Here is an 8723-nt window from a genome sequence, read left to right on the forward strand (position 1 = left end):
GCGAATGTCGGCGGTACTGTAACTTTCAAGTTTTATAATTCAAAAAGTACTTAATAAAAAACATTTTATTACAGCGTTTTGGAAACGTCTCGACTTCAATATATACAATAATCGCACAAGAGAAAGATCGAGAGTGAGATGGTAGATTGCAGATGCGAAATCTTTGCTGCGCGTGTCGAGTTAGAGCCGATGCACTGATTGTGAGATGTGTGGAGGGCTAAACTTCATGAGGCTTGTTTCGGAGTTGTAGCGCCATTGTACTGAACTGCACGAAAAAAGTTATTATTCCTGGATGTAGGAATTTTATATTCCAATTGATAATAATGGAACATGTAGTTTATGTTACACTAATTTTAAATTAATTAAAGATTTATTTATTTAAAAACACATTTGAACCATGAGTACAAAGAAATTTCTACTTTAAATAATAATACGTGGAAAACAAATTTTCAAAAAATTAATAATACCAGAGCAGAATGCCTATTATGCAATAAAATTGTATGTGTTGTTTTAAAAATTTCTCCGTATGCTCAACAACATAGTAACTCCCACGGTGGACTAAAATAAAACCGCCGAACGGATAATGAGGAACAAGGATTACAGCGAGAAATTAAATCCCTACTTGGATCAACTGTCAAACTTGAACTGCCGAAATAATCAGTTGTCGATCGGAGCGATAGACCCTGGCCGGACCGAAGAGAATGGCGACTTTTGCAGCGGAAATCCCAGCGGTGACACGGCGAAACTTCTAGATATTGATTAAAACAGAAGTCTACGATGCAGTTTTGTGCAATGCGAAACTATTTAGGAAAGGTATAACCAAAATCTAAACTTCTTTTATTTATATTTAATTAATCTTTTTCTTAAATTTATATTTTTGATTTATATTCTACATATATGCAATATATCCATAGGGACAATATTAGGCCTCAAAGGGGAATATGTAGAAGCTTGTGCAATCTTTCTCTTTCTCTCCTGAAAAACTAAAATTCAAACATTTTTTTAAATTCAATGCAACATTAGAAAATGTGAAATATGCATACTTTAAAGTATCAATTATTGCAAAAGCACTATTCGAGGAAGTTATAACAAAATCCTAATCTTCTTTTATTTAAATTTAATTAATCTTTTTTTAAATTGATCTTTTAATTAATTTAAAAAATTTTTTAAAATCTTTTTCCTAAATTGTATATATATTCTTGATTTATATTTTACATATATGCAAATTAAAAAAATGTGTGTATATGCATTGTGCGTACCATAGGAATATTGAGACTTATAATCAGAGGGACATGATTCACTAGAAACGGGTGAGAATCTGTCATATTTTGCCGATACTTTTGCCTTCGTTAAGATATAACGAATCAGATCCTTTTTTTGATGACGTAGACAACCAGTTCCGAGGATAGTTAAATTAATGAGTTCTTTTGGTCAAATAGAATATCGAAAAATCTTCCAAAATCGAGAATATATATATTTCTATAGATATCATTACATCTCTTTCCTTTTTCACAAAAATGATTTCCAATGCAAATCTCAAAATGTATAATACGGACTCTGCATCATTATCAGGTATACCGCTTCAACAGCTCGAAATAGTAACTTTTTTGAAAAATCTTTCTTATAGTTAATCTACTTGTATATACACACATTATTATTTAATAATTTTAAAAAAAGATATTTTAACGGAGTACTGCAGTGAAATTATTTAATAGTAATTTTAAATTCATTAAAAAAGGTACTTTGAAAAGAGCACAAAAAATTTCTGAGGCATTGAAATACCATGAGCCATCATGTAAAGATATATTTTGTCCGGATGTCCTTGGAAGGAACAGGAAGGAGCGATTAACAATTGCGGGCTATTTTGCGTGGAATACATCCGCAATTTAAATATTATACTATTAGAAGATTTATTTATAAAAAGAGAAAAAAAAATCCACAAATATAATTCTAATTCTGGTCGAGAAATTCTATAAAAATTCATAATTCTTTAGAAATACTTAAAAGTATCATTAAATAAACTCAATATTAGAGATCATATTGAGAAATAATTAAAAGCCGTAACGAAAATATTGTATGTTGGTACATATGTATTAGAATCAGTTATATTCGCAATATATACAAAATTAACTTTAATTAGAAGAAAGCAGAAGCTTAACTCTTGTCGCAGAATGTTCTACAATTAAAGACAAATTAACTGCATTATGTGGCGAATTTAGACGTACAGCCTCATCTGAAAATTATTTTTTTGAGTCTACATATCATCATAATGCAACTTCATTTGAACCTTTGGTAATGAATACAGAAGGAAAAGTAGTAAATAAATTATCATTAATAACAGATAGATCCATAAAATCTTGGTCGTGTAATACTTCAATTGTAAAATTTACGATTCGCTTTTAATTGACCATTATCAGAAGTTCCTCGAAACTGTAAATAGATGTACTTTAAAGAATGCACCAAAATTGATGTGTGCAAAGTATTCATACATATACTATAAAAACTTCAAATGCGAAATTGGATCATATGCGTAGCTGTTATATAGATTTAACATTTTGCAAAGGTATGTTTCTTTCAATTCAATTATTATATCGCCTCATTTTCCAAAAGTAAGATATATGAAGTGTTTAATTTATCAACTTACAGTTTATTATCGAAAAACTGAATATTTAGACAAAGCATTAATTCATGCTGACATAAACACAATAAATAAAATTGTGACTTCTGCACAAGAAAAAGCAGATATATGTAAATATCAACAGACCAATACAATTTTGAGTAATAATTATATTATTTCTAAACATCATAAAGCATTTAAAGTCTCGACTAAACGCTCAGTAAACACACTACAACATATTTGCGAATCATGCGAGAGATTGTTATAAAAAAGATATTTCTAAAGTCAATACCCAGATAGCACGAATGTCAGAAAGACCTCAATTAGAAATCTTATTAAAGATTGCTTTTCGAGCTCTTCATATGATATCTAATAGATTTCAATTTTAAGAAGTCTATTATAAGATTTCTTTAAGATATCTTGTGTAAGAAATTAATTTTACGAGATCAGTAAGAAATCTTTTTTCAGTTAATCAAATAGATTTCTTAATCAAGACAACAGAACGTGTTCTTGTATCTGATGTCTTTTAGATTTGTTCGCGCGTTTGCGCATTATATTAAGATACATATATAGTGTGTTACAATGTGCTTCAGTGTGCTTCGGCGTGGTTTCTTTGTGCTCTAGAAGAATACATCGTGTTGTAGATTAATGTATGATTTAGGTAAGGTTTATGATATAAATATTAATTAAGCAATAAATGCTACAAAAAATAAATACAAAAACAGACTGTAATTAAAGTAATGAATATAAATGTTTAACATAACCAAATCCACAACTAACATAACCTTTATAATCTTTTAAATATATATTTATTATAATAATTATTTTTTTATAGTATCGACAAATAAATTTGAATGACATACAAAATATCCATAATAAAATATATATAATGTTTCTACACATACATATAGGACATATAGGACTGGATAATATTTTATCAAGAAGAGACTGTTTTACTGGAAATCTCAACTATATGTGGGAACAATAATATATGTTCTTTTATTATAAACTTGAAGAGGAAACTTATCTAGATAAAACTTTTGAGACGTTACCACATCTCCTGACAATATCTCCTGACAATACAGTTATTAATGATGACACAAATGAATCCTTTACGCATCAACATCATACACATTGTTGTAGTAAGTATACAAGCAAATAAGTTTGCTATACTGATTAAATACATTTTTTATTCAATTTTTTGTTAACTTTTCGAGAGAAGGAAAAATTGTTTGAATTTAATTGAGTTGTATGAATTTGATTGAAATATAATTTATGCAAGTCAATTGACTAACACTACGTTTCTATTTGCAGAAGCATGCCGTCATAATCTTCAAGTTATTTTGCACAAGATAAACACACTTGACATGCATTTAGTAGATTTTTATGGTAATGAACCCCAGCGAAATAATGAAAATATATTGCCACAGTTTCCGATCGTTACAGTTCAAGAATTAGAAAATTTTAATAAATTATTAAAGGAAGATGCAATAGCTCGTGCACAATATGTAAGTATTTTATGTATTACACTTTCTAAATTTTTTAAAAGCTTGAGAGAGAGATTTTTATTTTATAATATAAAAACATAATAAAAATGCTCATAATTATGAATAATTTCTAATTACGTTATTATCTGTCTATCTATCTATCTAATAATCTATTTATTTATCCGCATAAGAAATATCTAATTTGTGTTATTTTTCATTTTAATTTTATAAACATAAAAGCTTTTTTATTACAATTTAACTAACAATATTAATTTAATTTAAGGTCTGTAATTTTAATTGTTTTTGATTATATAACAATACTAACATATTATATTATTTTTCAGAAAAAAATAATTAAAAATATTGGCGGTAAAGATGTTAAAAAACATGTTCGACAAGCTTTGACATTAATATTAACTGATGAATTGTCATGCAAATTATCATGGACAGGACAGAAAAAAACTATCAAAGTAAAAGATATGAAGTTCATAGATATAATAATAGGTACATGATTTTTATCTTCATAATATCACATAACTTTTTTATATTCCTTCGAATCACTATTATTATTATTATTATTATTATCATTTTATTTTAGTAATAAAAGTAATAAAAATAAAATTAGTATTAATAACAAAAAATTAGTGATGTAATAATTTATGTTGTAAAATAATAACCACAGTTGTTTTACTAATATGGAAATGGTAACAGTAATTACTATTTTTAAACATTATCATTACAGTTTTTACATCAAAAAATTTATTTTATAATTTTGTTTTTATTGTAACTTTTTTCATTTTTATAAATTTTGACTTTGTTCAAAAGTATTTAGTTTAAAATTAAAACTATTACACAAGCCCATATTCAACAATATATAAATGTAACATCCTTCGTTCATAAATAACAAATTCCCTGATGGTTCTTATAAAAATTGCCAATCATGAAGTAGTATGAATATTTTTATATTGCAGTATACTTATTTCCTAACTATATAACTTTTAATTTCAGAGACTATGATCAATTCTGGGCGTAATTGTACAATCTTTGATGTACAAGATACTATTCAAAAATGGTTACAACATGCAAGCGATCGAGTACGATATTTAGAAAAAAAGCACACTCAAACATAATTTTAAAATTTTTGCATAAAATTTGTTTCGTTTATTTGATATTTTATTTTAATAGTTTATTGTTTATTTCATAATAGTTTATTTTGCTTTTTCATAATAATGGTTTATTTTATTTCTATTATAAAGTTTTATTCACGATTTTTTTATCCTATAGTATATTAATCTATAAATATATATATATATATATATATATATATATACATTAAAAATGTTAAATATAATTAAACCGTTCAAAGTTCAAGTAAGTTTAGTTAAAGTCAGTTTAATTCAAGCAAGTAAGTTTAGTTAAAGTTTAGTTAGTCATAAGTATTTTATATCATAAAATATAAGTATGTTTTGAAATATAAATAAATAATTTTAAAAGATTCACATTTTTTATTTTATAATTTAATATTAAAATACTCATTGGCTGTCAAGATTCGCGTTGTGCGTTATATTCGTAGCATCGAGAGGCTGTTCGCGAGAATTAGCAGTTTGACAATTTGTTTAAAATTAAATCAAATAAAATAATATTAGTTTTAAATAATAGGTTATAATACTTTAAACTCAATTAATATTTTTGACAGTTATCAGCTGATTTCTGTCAAAAAATATTAATCGCGGATAAAGTATTATAACATATTATTTCAAACATATTATTTTATTTTATTTTATTTTGAACAAACTGTTAAATTACTAACCCTCACGGTGACAGCCTCTCGATGTTACGAATGTAACGCACAATGCAAATCGAAACAGTCAATCAGTATCGCGGAAAAGATCCAACAATACTTGCGAGAATAGACTAAACATGCCTTTTTTAGAAAGGGATGTTATAATATTTTAAATTCGATTAATATTTTTGACAATTATCAATTGATTTTTGTCAAAAAATATTAATCACGAATAAGATATTATAACATATTATTTGAAACATATTATTATTTTAATATTTTCAACATATTATATACATTCCCATTACCGCTATAGAAATGTTATAAAATAAACAATTTCTTACTCACCGATACGTACAATAGCAGAGTTGTAGTACACAGTACACATTGATCTGAAAATAAAATATTCAAATTATGTATATACATATGTGTGTATTATTTTAAAATTTAATTAGCAAAATTGTTGAAATTAACGCTTTAACAGCTAATTTCCGTGAAAAAATATTAATCGAGTTTAAACAAACTTTACATTATTTTTCAAAAATATATATTTTTTTTAACATAAAACCGAAGAATTGCGCGCGCGCGTGTTGTTCTAGTGATCTAGTGATAAAGAAGCTACATTGGAGGATCAACACAAGGCAATGTGTTTATCAGTAACAGGTTACTGACGAAGATTATGATTATTTCGAGCAATATACTATATATCCTTTATATAAAAAGAAAGCAAAATTACGACAATATTATATCAAATTAGAGGTAAACTTCTAAATAAATATTTCAATTATAATTTTAAACTTTATATAATTTTAATATTTATTATGATTAACAACATGATATATATTATTTCAATCTCAAAAAATTTATATTCATTGTTCGATGTCAAGTTATCATTAAATTAACAATTTTATATATATTATTTCAGTCGCAAAACAAGAAAAAGAAAACAGACTGAATAATATTATTGCCATAAATATGGATGGAGCAGAATCTGCTCGAAATCTATGTATTCATGTTACTTAATTTTATCATAATAATGTCAATTGTATATTTTAAAAATTATTTTATTTTTCTTATAATCAAGAATTTAAATAATAATTGTATGTTTAATTGTTCAAAATATTAAATAAATAAGAGAAAAATATAGAGCTTAATAACAGTGTTTCATGATTATATAAATTAATTTTTTAAATTATAAGATCTAAATGTGAATTGTCTCTAATGATCGGGCAAGCAAATAAAGTCTTGTACCATAATAAAAACTAAAATAGCTGACTTTATAAAATATTTTTTCTTTATAAAAAAATTTTTTTAATACTTTTGATATTTATCTCTATTAGTTTCATTATCGACTCGTTCTTGTTCAAACAAATCAATATTTATGAAACTATATACTTGCAAAATAAACAAGTTTGTGCTTTGATTATAAACAAGTTACCAATCAGAGAAATATTTATAAATAAAAAATATCTTTCTTTTCAGAAAAAAATTACTTTAGCGATTTTTTAAATATTGCAAATCTTTAATGTTGAAAGAAATATTATTAACTTTCTTTATTAAAAAATTATCTATATTATTATATTATATCTATATTATTATATACTTATTTATTTATTTATTTTAAAATATAGTAAAAGTTTATTGTGTTTATATTATGGTATTTTATGCTTTATATTGAAAAAACATACTATTTCATTAAACTACAAGTGCGTATAGTTACAGAATTTATAAAAAATAAAGAATTAGTCACTCGTAAAAAATAATTTAATGTTAAAAATCTTACTGCTATTTTCAAATCTTTTTAGGAGCTTGTCAATGTAAAGTTTCAAAAAAAAAAAAACGATAATCTATAAGATCGTAAACATCATCTTTCCTGTATTTAGTTTAAATTTACGTTCTTCATTAAAGAATTCCAATACATCGCTCACCAATAAACCTTGATAAGAAAAGTAATATTACTAAATTAATATTAATATACAAAATGCGCCAAATTATCGAAATAAGTTAATTATACTTGTAAAATTTCTGGATATGGATAAGTTGCATTTATAATGATAACCTGACATCGACTACAGCTGGTCTGAATTTATAAGACATATCGACACTTATTTCTTCGACATCCGGGGACTATCAGATAGATTAAAATTTATTTAGGGACTATATATCACATATATTAAAATTTATTTAATTTAAATTATAAAATTAATAATAATAAAAGATATAAAAGATTTATTAAATATAAAATAAATTTATAAAATCTATAACTTATTTACTTAATGCAAAATTTTATTACAAATAAAAATAATTAACTTATTTACGCAATGCAAATAAAACCAAAATTATAATATAATATACCAATATAATTATACCAATATATTTGTAACAAATTATCACACACTTTCTCAACTGTCAAACTATTAACCTTCGCGATGACAGCCACTCGATGGTATACGAATATAACGCACAACGCGAATCAAGACAACCAATCAGCATCGCGGAAAAGCGGCAACAATACATGCGAGAATCGACTTTACATGCCTTTTTTAGAAAGGGATAGATAGATATAGATAGATAGACTACACTACGCAAAACAATTAGAGGAGCGCTTTAAAACTTGCAAATTTTTATGTATATATAAAATATATAATATATAAAATATTGAAGGTTTAAATATTATTAAAATTAATAATCTTTTAAATATTTTATTTAAAGCTAAAGAAAATAGAAAGAATAGACAACGAAAAGAGATGGAGAGAAGAAAGAGATAGAAAAAAAAAGAAGAAAGCTATTATTTAGAAAAAAAAGAAGAATAGAAAAAAAATGAGAGACAGAGAGA

General features: G+C 25.0%; 1 long non-coding RNA gene across 2 annotated transcripts in view; it reads right to left on the reverse strand.

Annotated features, from left to right (window-relative positions):
- Positions 1–873: 873 nt before the first annotated feature.
- The window catches only part of LOC145937791 (uncharacterized), a 39584-nt gene continuing 31734 nt past the window's right edge, over positions 874–8723 (reverse strand). The window contains exons 2-3 of one of the 2 annotated variants that reach the window (XR_014425643.1): positions 6236–6279; positions 874–983 (exon numbers count right to left, since the gene is read on the reverse strand). This is a non-coding gene — a long non-coding RNA (uncharacterized LOC145937791). Of the gene's footprint in view, positions 984–2063; positions 2431–6235; positions 6280–8723 lie in introns of those variants that run through there. The other variant, XR_014425646.1, reaches the window with a different exon arrangement.

This window comes from Prenolepis imparis, unplaced genomic scaffold (genome assembly GCF_030444845.1).
Source record: "Prenolepis imparis isolate NDT839.2.m4 unplaced genomic scaffold, iyPreImpa1.0 SCAF_1, whole genome shotgun sequence".
Classification (NCBI taxonomy): domain Eukaryota; kingdom Metazoa; phylum Arthropoda; class Insecta; order Hymenoptera; family Formicidae; genus Prenolepis; species Prenolepis imparis.